The sequence below is a fragment of the Pelophylax lessonae genome, assembly GCF_965119305.1.
Source record: "Pelophylax lessonae genome assembly, chromosome: 9".
In the NCBI taxonomy this organism is placed as follows: Eukaryota; Metazoa; Chordata; class Amphibia; order Anura; family Ranidae; genus Pelophylax; species Pelophylax lessonae.
The window spans coordinates 107,727,413-107,740,130 of record NC_138776.1 but is presented as its reverse complement, the minus strand read 5'-3'; positions in this window follow the sequence as shown (position 1 = coordinate 107,740,130).

Below are 12,718 nucleotides of genomic sequence, written 5' to 3'. Positions count from 1 at the left end.
TGGTAAAATAACAGCTAGTAAAGCAAAGAAAACAACTTTGAAATAAAATCAAAAAAGGGTAGAAGGCTGAGACTGTAGCCCCAGCACAGGAAAGCCTGACTACTCCTGAGCTAGGCAGAATCAAACTGAGTTGGGAATGCTGGTGCAGGGAGGTATTGTCTAGTGGGACAGCCCCTAGGGGTGTGTCTATGCTAAAAGCCTTTGTGACTAACAAGTCTTATGCCTAGCTACTCCTGCGGAGCGGAAGTCAATACCCATTGGTGACGACTGTATGAGTGGGCGGCGACTGTCGGAGGACGTAAGAGAAATTCCTTTAATTATCATGCCCACATACCCATATACCCACACTAGCAACAATTCAATCCTCTCCTAATATGTGGAAACAATAATTCCAACCAATGCGTTTTGGATTTATCATACCTCCTACGTTTCTCACTGTGAGAGCTTGCAAACCGATAACAACTGGGCTGTTCCATGTACACTAAGACCTGTATACCCACCCCACCATGAAAATATTAATGCCAATCTGTCAATACATGTCCTGTGAATTGCATTTTATTTTGACTGCTGTATATATCCCTTAAATATACACCACATGGTGTTTCATTTGTTTGACATTTGCACGTGCAATGCAATGAGGGATTCGCACAAGCAATTCACTCATTAGGAATGGCAGGTCAGCTGGATAAAAAACTTGTATCTCTCAAGCCAGCTGGATACACGAATCATACCTTTCAAGGCTTGGTTACAAAATAACACATCTTTGTTTGGAATGAACTTGCCCAATATACATCATAAGGGTTTTTTTCTTTAAGTCTGAGCTTCCTAGGGACATTCACATTATTCTGCCCGGGGAACTATACATTATCCCTATCAAGGAAAGGGATAATTATTCATTATCCATCTTTTAGCATGTGCTTTAGATGTATACCCGTGTTAACGGAATATGTGCTTATTTGCTGGCTGCAGCCATTTATCCCTTATATGTTTACATGTTGTCCTGTCTTGTTTCTTTGTCATTTATTTTCACTTGTTTTTTGAATGTAACTCCGTTTATGCCAACACATTTATACACGGTTATGCCTAATACTCTATAAACACTATTTTTTTTATATCATTTATCTGATCTCTTTGCTTATTAGGATCCTGCCAATAACCTTTCTTTTTTTTTCTCTCCACCTTTTGGAGAGAAATATTTTTTGCTGTTGTTCTATTAGGTTAGACTGATCCCCACATACTTGCGGAGTATTTTGAAATCTATATTTATTTAAGTAGATGTCAAAAATTTTGGAGGACCCCAAAAAATTAATTTTTCTGGGTTCATCCTTTTACAAAACCCCTACTTCTGTTCTTTTTTGAAACAAACTGAACATGTGCAGAGTGCTCTCAAGCATCTGTACTATCGGCAGATGGATTGGGGACAGTGGAAGAAGGGGAGGATCAGCGAAAACAGGATCAAACATCCTTTTTACACAATGTGCAAGATTAACCCCTTAGGTTCCACAGTGAGTATAACAAGCCTGCTTTACTGCATATTCAGTACAGACTGATTTTACTGTTGTGGGCTTAGTAACACTTTAACTGCAGACAGGAAACTTTATTAGAAAAAAAAGACGCAGAGTTTAAACCTTAGATGCAGCTAAAACTTTAAAACACTGCCATCTACGTGTTGAAAAATATATCTCTACTGAATACCTACATTGATGTAGTTGTTGCATAAAATATAAATTACATTGTATTCCAACAGTTTGTAAATATAATGCATAACTCAGACATTGTTTGGGATAAGTTTTCAGATATTGTGAATGCATTTAGAAAAGAAATAGAACAGCCCAGGTAAGATATGGTCTAGCTCAGGGGTAGGCAAGCTTTGAGAGGTGGGAATCCACCTGAACAACATAGAAGAGATTAGAGATCACAGGAGGTTTGGTGCCATTTTATATATTCGTTTTTGTTTATGTTTATTTTTTGGATGGCATGAAGAAAACGTATAAAAATATAAGAAAAGAAATGTCTCTGTAAAAATATAAACGTAGCCTACCTTAAAATTTAGCTTCAGTGAGAAACTTGACATTAGGTCATTAGGGCAGTGGACAGTGTCTCAGTAGGGCAGTGGATGTTGCGTGGACAGTGTCAGTGTGGCAGTGGATGTTGTGTGGACAGTGTCAGTGTGGCAGTGGATGTTGTGTGGACAGTGTCAGTGGGGCAGTGGATGGTGTGTGGACAGTGTCAGTGGGGCAGTGGATGGTGTGTGGACAATTTCAGTAGGGCAGTGGATGGGGTATGGACAGTGTTGCAATGGGCAGTGGATGGTGTGTAAACAGTGTCAATAGGGTAGTGGATGGTGTGTGGACTGTGTCAGTGGGGCAGTGGATGGTCTGTGGACAGTGTCAGTGGGGAAGTGGATGGTCTGTGGACAGTGTCAGTGGGGAAGTGGATGGTATGTGAACAGTGTCAGTGAGGCAGTGGACGGTGTATGGACAGTGTTGCAATTGGCAGTGGATGGTGTGTGGACAGTGTCAATAGGGCAGTGGATGGTGTGTGGACAGTGTCAATAGGGCAGTGCATGGTGTGTGGACAGTGTCAGTGGGGCAGTGGATGGTCTGTGGACATTGTCAATGTGGAAGTGGACGGTACATGGACAGTGTCAGTGGGGCAGTGGATGGTGTGTGGACAGTGTCAGTGGGGCTGTGGATGGTCTGTGGACATTGCCAATGGGGAAGTGGACGGTACATGGACAGTGTCAGTGGGGCAGTGGATGGTGTGTGGACAGTGTCAGTGGGGCAGTGGATGATGTGTGGACAATTTCAGTAGGGTAGTGGATGGTATGCGAACAGTAACAGTAGGGCAGTGGATGGTGTGCCAACAGTGTCAGTAAGGCAGTAGATGGTGTGCAGACAGTGTCAGTAGGTCAGTGGACACTGTCTCAATAAGGTAGTGGACGGTATCCGTAGGATGTTGACCATGCCAGTAGAGCATTGGATGGTCAGTTGGGCAGTGGACTGTTTGTTGACAGTGTCAGTAGAGCAGTGGATGGTGTCAGTAGGGTAGTGGATTGCCAATAGGACAGTGGAAGGTGTCAGTAGGGCAGTGGATAGCCAGTAAGGCAATGGACAGTGTCAGTAGGGTAGTGGATGGCCAGTAAGACAGTGAATGGAGTCAGGAGAACGGTCAAATGTTGTCAGTAGGTCAGTGGATGCTGCCAGTAGGACAGTGGATGATGTCAACAGGGCAATGGATGGCCACTAGGACAGTGGATGGTGTCAGTAGGGCAGTGGATGGCCAGTAGGACAGTGGATGGTGTCAGTAGGGCAGTTGATGGCTAGTAGAACAGTGGATGGTGTCAGTAGGGCTTTGGATGGCCAGTTGGACAGTGGGCGGTGTCAGTATGGCAGTGGATGGCTAGTAGGACAGTGAATTGTGTCAGTAGGGCAGTGGGTGGCCAGTAGGACAATGGATGGTGTCAGTGGGGCAGTGGATGGCCAGTAGAACAGTGGAAGGTGTCAGTAGGGCAGTGGATGACCAGTAGGACAAAGGATGGTGTCAGAAGGGCAGTAGATTGTCAGTAAGCAGTGGACAGTCAGTAAGCAGTGGGGCAGTGAATGGTTGGTAAGCAGTGGATGGTCAGTAAGCATAGGTCAGTGGATTGTCAGTAAGCAATGGACGGTCAGTAAGCAGTGGGGAAGTGGATGGTTGGTAAGCAGTGGTCAGTATGCAGTGGAGCACCGAATGGTCAGTAAGCAGTGGATGGTTAGTAAGCATGGGGTAGTGAATGGTCAGTAAGCACTGGATGGTCAGTAGGCACGGGGCAGTGGATAGTCAGTAAGAAGTGGATGGTCAGTAAGAATGGAGCAGTGGATGGTCAGTAAGCAGTGGATGATCAGTAAGCAGTGGACGATCAGTAAGCAGTAGGACAGTAGATGGGCTTAGTACTGCAGATATTTACATGTACAGTGGTCCCGCACAGTTAGAACAGTGAAGTGCCAGCTATACTCTGCTATTTGCTCTTCTGGCACGCTGATCCCCATCACCCCTTCTCACATGTCCATCCCCTTTGATATCACACACAAGTTCCTGTGTTGGACTTGAGAGGAGGGAGCGGGGATCAGCACTGTATGCTAGGTGTGTTCTTTCCCTGTGCCTAGCTGCCTTTGTGAGAGAAGCAGATTCGAATCTGAAAGCCAGGGATGCGATCCACCTGTCACCTGGTTGCAATCCACAGGCAGATCGTGGTCGACATTTGCCAATCTCTGTCTAGCTAAACAGGAACATACCATTTCCTATAACACTGTTGTAGGGAGCTACTGCTCTCTATTGTTAGCTGCTATTATGTCAGTTTTAGGTATATTTTTGTACATCACTTCCTGCCCTTTCTGGCTGGGCTGTGAGGCCCTAAAGGAGGAAGTGGAGAGAACAGAGGAAGTCTAATCCACATATGTCTTGTCCATGCTGCTAACCCCAAGCCAGAAGGGACTATTGTCAAAGTTTTTCTATGATCTAACAGTTTAACTGTAGTTGCTGAGTGTAAACCTAAGCCCTTGTGGCAGACAGAGTATTTCTGCTCTGCCTTTGTTATTGTTTCATATGCACAGGTGCTACTGTATGTGTAGTGGTCACTTTCCAATATATTGGTAGGTGAACCTGCTTATTGCAATATAATTTATATGTAGCTCCGGTTATTCTAGGTAATTCTGTGCCTTCTGGTCTAGGATTCTATAGCTAGTTTTGCTGACTGGGGTGGTGTCATCCACAATTGGTATACCTGGCTATCAATTGTAGATGACACCACCCTAGTGTGAGGACTGAGTTTACCCGAGTGTGAGAATCAATATTATCTCCAACATGTCCTAATACAGAGCTGCCCGTATCATTATACACTCCGGTTTACAGATCTGTCTGCATCACCAAGCTGCCAGATCTACAGTCTCATCATGGTCTGACTAGTACTGTGACAACAGACTTACCTATGGAGGGATTTGTATCCATCCACAATCCCCATTATTATTTATTCATTTAAGCATACTGAATCTACTGTTCTTGATATGAATTTGGGATCCTGACTCTTTTATCTTAGATACTCCCCCCACCTCCACTTTGTTGTGGGGTATGGATTGGTTTCTCAAGCCAAGGGGTGGGACTTTTACGGGCAAGTGAAAGATACACAGTTGTATAAAATAAATGGTTGCAATTTATTGCGAATACAATTGTATATTCAATAAACGAGATATTTTAAAAGACATTTGTGGTGATGTGAGGTGTTTGGGTTATAGACCCAAGGTGCATAGAAACTAGGCACCTCGGAATATACCATCTTCCGTAAGACCCCCCTCCCGGGATCTTGGTTCCTTCCTCCCGTGTCGGCGGCCAATAATGTGCGACTACTCTCCCGATGCGCACGCACCCCACAGGCGCGTGCGCACAACAGGGAATGACGTCAGTCGCACAAGAAGCTCGGTACGTGCGGCTCACAGTGCGCACGCGCGACGGGCTTTAAAAAGGCCGGGGAATCAGCGTCTCCTCACATCACCCTCACACCGAGGGAAATGAGGAGACAGAGCGGACGCAACCTGCAGCGAACCCCCAAACAATTGTAAGTGTTACCTTTCATTGCTAAAATCACCACTCCCTAATAAAAGCACTATACTTGGCTCCATTTGCCTGTGTCTTTTTCGGAGTTCTAACCAAAACAAGTCACATGTAATTCCAGCATCTAGAGAGAGAGCAGAGTGGACATTGAGGACGGCTGCACCTGTGCACCGAAAAAATAACTTTTAAGTTATCCTGAGCTGCCCAGAAACCGTGAACTTGCAACATACTTTGTAAGTAGTGGAAGACTTACCTTCCTTTCTACACACTTTCTCCAAACATTTGGGATACCAACACTATGTATGTATTATACACCTACAGATTGGCCACTATACAAGGACGTCCAGATATATGTATATATATATATATATATACATATATATGTATATATATATATTTATATATATTGTTTGCCGCCAAATTTCATCTGCCAATCCAGGCATAAACAGATCATCCAACCAATATCTAGTAAGTTGATGCCACCATCAATAATGTTAGACTTTTCAAAAATCTTTTTATTCAGTATCTCCTGATATTTACCACTCACCATACCTGCAGGTTGCTCACAATTGGTTCTCGCTGCGGATCTTCTAAGACTTGAATAAATATCACCAAAACAGGTCAAACGTATGTACTTTCAGTGTTTTTCCTCACCGACATTATGTAACCAACTATATGAAAATATTATGATATATACAGATGATAATTAAATCCATCACTATCTCTACAGACTTGGTGACACAAAACCCTTGACAAAGGCTACTCTGTTAGCCGAAACGCGTCGGATCAACTTTTTGATGAACTCTCTGTGAAACATCCAAGCAATCCAGCCTGGAGAAACAGAGTCTCTTTCATCAAAAATAAAGTCACACATATTGCACCACTGTCACGGAAACTCTTTTTCCAAACCTAGCATTCTTCTATGCACCTTGGGTCTATAACCCAAACACCTCACATCACCACAAATGTCTTTTAAAATATCTCGTTTATTGAATATACAATTGTATTCGCAATAAATTTCAACCATTTATTTTATACAACTGTGTATCTTTCACTTGCCCGTAAAAGTCCCACCCCTTGGCTTGAGAAACCAATCCATACCCCACACTAGACTCTAAGGGACGGAGGCAAAACACAACTATAAACTCTCCAGAGATCAACCCAAAAAACCTCTCCACCTCCACTTTGTTTGGGATAAACCTGTGCCTTCCACTGCTCAGCTGAATTGTTTTTGTGTACTCTGCAATATTTGGATTGTTATTATTGATATTTTGATCTAATTGTGTTTGATACTCTCCAGAAGAAGCGCGGCTGCGCGAAACATGTAGAGAACAGTATCATACAGTGAATCCACCGCCTGCGTTGGAGACTACCTATCACTTCTATACCCTATTTCATTCCAGAAGTGGAACATAGGGTCCTATATTGTTTACAATATTGGTTGGTTTGGTGGTGTTCACATGTCAATTATGAACACGTTTATTGATGGTGTTTCATATTTTAAAGGCAATATTATGTGTATTTGTCAACAATTTTCATTTTTCTTAAATAAAGTATACGTTTTTATGACAATGTTGTCAGTCATGATGTGCCAACAAAGTTCACTCCTAGTTCTCAATTTTTTGTATACAAATTAGGACGAGGCACGGGTCTACCATAGTGTCCATAGTACCACCCTATGATGACACTTTAAACTATTTCCTCATTATCTTACACAGCTTCTCCAAATGATGTGATCTGACAGATTTCCTTCCCTCCATGAGTTAAGAAGTTTGTGAAGAAACAGGAGACTGACATTCAGTTTTGTACTCTAAAGAAGGTGAAAAGTGTTCCAAAAGAGCCACAGACCCACAGCTCACAGATCCAAATTGCAACCAGTTGCTCCACAGAGTGGGAGAGATTCTTGAAGGTGTTGAAGCCATGGTCACACTGGCCATACTGGAAAACAGTGCAGTGGTCCCACAGCCGTGTTAATTAGTAGGAAACCTTTGAGAACCCGGTGACACCTCACACGCTCAAATCCTGTTTACCAGATAGCCAGTGACCCCCTATTAGAGTGGTCAATCTGCACAAACCAAGATAGATGTCAGTAGGGTAAACGCCAAACACTCTAGAGCTCCAGACTGGTTCCAGTAAAAAAAAGCAAAGATGGCCACAAATAGTGTAATACTGCTTAAAACAACAATTTATTAAATTAGGCTAAGATGCACTCACACATTCGCAGATTAATACAGGCATGTAATGGCATTACAGTTGCCAACAATCCACGATTCCAGAAACAAAGATGGCTGATGCTCGACCACACATACAGTCAGGTCCATAAATATTGGGACATCGACCCAATTCTAATATTTTTGGCTCTATACACCACCACAATGGATTTGAAATGAAACAAACAAGATGTGCTTTAACTGTAAACTTTCAGCTTTAATTTGAGGGTATTTACATGCAAATCAGGTGAAAGGTGTAGGAATTACAACAGTTTTTATATGTGCCTCCCACTTTTTAAGGGACCAAAAGTAATGGGACAATTGGCTGCTCAGTTGTTCCATGGCCAGGTGTGTGTTATTCCCTCATTATCCCATTTACAAGGAGCAGATAAAGGTCCAGAGTTAATTTCAAGTGTGCTATTTGCATTTGGAATCTGTTGCTGTCAACTCTCAATATGAGATCCAAAGAGCTGTCATTATCAGTGAAGCAAGCCATCATTAGGCTGAAAAAAACAAAACAAACCCATCAGAGAAATAGCAAAAACGTTAGGTCTGGCCAAATCAACTGTTTAGAACATCCTTAAAAAAGAAAGAACGCACCGGTGAGCTCAGCAACACCAAAAGACCCAGAAGACCATGGAAAACAACTGTGGTGGATGACAAAGAATTCTTTCCCTGGTGAAGAAAACACCCTTCACAACAGTTGGCCAGATCAAGAACACTCTCCAGGAGGTAGGTGTATGTGTGTCAAAGTCAACAATCAAGAGAAGACTTCACCAGAGTGAATACAGAGGGTTCACCACAAGATGTAAACCATTGGTGAGCCTCAAAAACAGGAAGGCCAGATTAGAGTTTGCCAAACAACATCTAAAAAAGCCTTCACAGTTCTGGAACAACATCCTATGGACAGATGGGACCAAGATCAACTTGTACCAGAGTGATGGGAAGAGAAGAGTATGGAGAAGGAAAGGAACTGCTCATGATCCAAAGCATACCACCTCATCAGTGAAGCATGGTGGGGGTAGTGTCATTGCGTGGGCATGTATGGCTGCCAATGGAACTGGTTCTCTTGTATTTATTGATGATGTGACTGCTGACAAAAGCAGCAGGATGAATTCTGAAGTGTTTAGGGCAATATTATCTGCTCATATTCAGCCAAATGCTTCAGAACTCATTGGACGGCGCTTCACAGTGCAGATGGACAATGACCCAAAGCATACTGCGAAAACAACCAAAGAGTTTTTTAAGGGAAAGAAGTGGAATGTTATGCAATTGCCAAGTCAATCACCTGACCTGAATCCGACTGAGCATGCATTTCACTTGCTGAAGACAAAACTGAAGGGAAAATGCCCCAAGAACCAGCAGGAACTGAAGACAGTTGCAGTAGAGGCCTGGCAGAGCATCTCCATGGATGAAACCCAGCGTCTGGTGATGTCTATGCGTTCCAGACTTCAGGCTGTAATTGACTGCAAAAGATTTGCAACCAAGTAATAAAAAGTGAAAGTTTGATTTATGATTGTTAATCTGTCCCATTACTTTTGGTCCCTTAAAAAGTGGGAGGCACATATACAAACTGTTGTAATTCCTACACTGTTCACCTGATTTGGATGTAAATACCCTCAAATTAAAGCTGAAAGTCTGCAGTTAAAGCACATCTTGTTTGTTTCATTTCAAATCCATTGTGTTTGGTGTGTAGAGCCAAAAAGATTATAATTGTGTCGATGTCCCAATATTTATGGACCTGACTGTACATAGTGTTGTGCATACGTCTGCCCTACCGGTTTCATCACAACTGAGGTCATCAGGGGCACGCATACACACCTCACCACAAATTTGATATAGACATCTCCCCGGGAGAGGATCATAATGATTGGTTATGATTTTACAGTCACTTAACAAGTTAAGTTTAACTATGTTAAACTTAACCAGATAATTAATTGGAAATTCTCAGTCAGCTGCTCTCATATATTGCTGTCCTGAGGCACTTTATCGCTGCTGACATCTTGTGGACAAATAAAAATTCACACTCATTTTAAAATCGACAGATACTGTAAGATACGAAAAACTCATTTATATAATGAAATTAAAAAACAAAAGAGGGTTTATTCAGTATATCAATTTGTGTATAAGTAAATTTAACATTAATAGAGGTCAATCACTTCATAGCCATGGATCTGATCCTGCCACTACCTAGATAATGTCCCGGTACTATGCCGATAATTAGACTACAATATACACATTATTGGACCTGCTTTAAATTCTTCTAAAACATGTAAACAAATAATTAAAAATAAAAATGTTGTTCAAGATAATAAACCAATGAATCAAAATTAATGCAAGATATGATCCCCTAACTTTTGAAACGTCTAAAGAAAAAAAGGGGAGGGAGAGAGGACGGCCATAATAAGTGGAACCCAAAGTTTAGTTGTTACTAATTAAACAATTTATGTCCCATTAAATATTTACACCTAGAGGGTTGTATGACTAGAGGCGCAATATACAACCCATCTCAGATCTGGAGATACTCCTCTTGGCATTACTACCCCTCCAATTTGGATTATACTTTTTTATTCCAATAAACACACTATGACCGGGGAAACCCTTACAGATATTTGAAATATGTTCATTGAGGCGGATGTGGAGTTCACGTGTGGTACGACCCACATAATCCAAGCCTCATGGGCATTTATTCAGGTATACCACATTTTTAGTGTGACAAGATATGAAAGTATGAATATCGTAGATGCTTCTTGTTTGGTTTGAAGTGAAAGAGGTCAGCCTTCGTCCTCAGAAGGAATTGAGCTGACAGGCCCTACACTTCTTGCATGGGTAGAAACCATCCATATTTCCAAAGAAAGAAGGTCTTTATGGAGAATCTGTTACATTAGGGACTACCCTATTCTGCAAATCATTTGCAGCCATAAAGATAACGGCTGGTTGATTGGGTAAATTAGGGCCCAATCAATTTTAAATTTTTAGAATTGGCCAGCAGTTCATAATAATGTTTCTAATGGCAGAATGTTGACATGAGTAGGTGGTTAGAAATTCTGAGCCAAAAGAGTTTGTAGCTCTCAGTGTTAATTTCGTCGACTAAAACCGACTAAAACGTTTTCGTCGACTAACACAATTCAGATGACTAAAATACGACTAAAACTAAAATGGCATTTTAGTCTTAAGACTAAAATACGACTAAAACTAAAATGGCATTTTAGTCAAAAGACTATAACTAAAACTAAATCGAAATTTGCTGCCAAAAATTAACACTGGTGCATGCTCAAAGCATAAATAATAACATATTCGATTTTTCACTCCAGGACCAGCAGTAGTATATATAATGAGTTTGGAAATTGTAGAGAAATGCTTAAATAATGGATTACAAATTACAATTGAACTACACCCATTTGATTATAGATGACTAAAATGAGTTTTAGTCGACTAAAATGTAGGGCGTTTTAGTCGACTAAAATATACTGGAGTTTTAGTCGACTAAATACGACTAAAAATAAAACACTTGCAGAAGACTAAAATAGGACTAAAACTAAAATGCCATTTTAGTCCTAAGACTAAGACTAAAACTAAATTGAAATTTGCTGCCAAAATTAACACTGGTAGCTCTAACCGTATTATCAGTACTAAGTAGATGCTCCCTGTCTCTCTCACCGACATCCCGAATTATGCTGTCTAAGCATTTTTTATTATAGCCCCTCTCTATAAACCTAGATCTCAGAGTGGTGTATTCTCTCAAGTAATCTTCTCTGTGAGAACAGTTCCTTCTAAGTCTAAGAAATTGACCCTTCGGGACTCCTGCCAGCCGTGGGATGGTAACATTAATCAAGAGGGATGTAGCTGTTTCTATCAATTTTTTTTAAAAAATAGGTGGACGTTATAATGGTATCACCCCTGATGGGAATTTGTAGGTCTAAGAAATGAATACTGTCAGAGCTATTATCATAATTTATTCACACTTATTCCTCGATCAATGGCATTCAAATCAGGCATGAAGGAGTCCATCGAATCACAGTCCCCATCCCAAATAGGATATCATCAATAAAACATCTCCAGAAAATTATTTCTGGTAGCTTATCCCTAAAAATAACATCCTCCTCCCATTTTGCCATGAAGAGATTGGCAATAGAGGGGGAAAAGTTAGCCACCATGGCCACTCCCTTCTTCTGCAGAAAATAAGAACCCTGGCACCAGAAGTAATTATGGGTCATGGCGAATGAAGGAGTTCCAAAATAAAATTTCTTTTAATAATGGACAGGATTATTTTGAACTAAATAATGTTCTACAGAATCCAAACCCAGTGTTTGTAAAATAGATGTGTGTTTCTTTATCTAAAATCACGATGACTCCTCCCTTGTCAGCAGGATGAAGTATTAAGTCCCTCCTTTCACATCTATACCAATTTTCACATCTCTATTGGGTTCTACCTTTTTGATTTTTAATGTATCTAGACTCTTTAGGACCAAGTCTCGGAAAAACGCTAGGCTAGGGGGTATGTTCCCTGGGGGGTTAAAAAGTGAGGCATTGCTCAAATTTGAGTGAATAATCTCAGATGAAGCCATTTATTAATTCCTTACAGGGTTAAATATTAGGTACCTTTTGATATTAGGCTTGTGTATATAATTTTTAACATCAACAAAGGTCTAAAACTTACTTAAGTTACGTGGAGGAACATACTTAAGACCCTTATTTAAGGTATTTTCTTCCTCCCTGGGGAGTGTTTTACCACTTAAGTTAATGATTCTATTATGAATCTGATCCTGCCCAAGATTAATGTCATTACCACGGTCATATCCATAGGAGGGAGTATTTAGGGGGTGGTCGGTCATAATAGACTCCATCCCATCCCTACTAGTTCTATCCAAGGGGGTGAACCTATTACAGGTCTCTACATTCAATCTACTAGATGGTGGTGA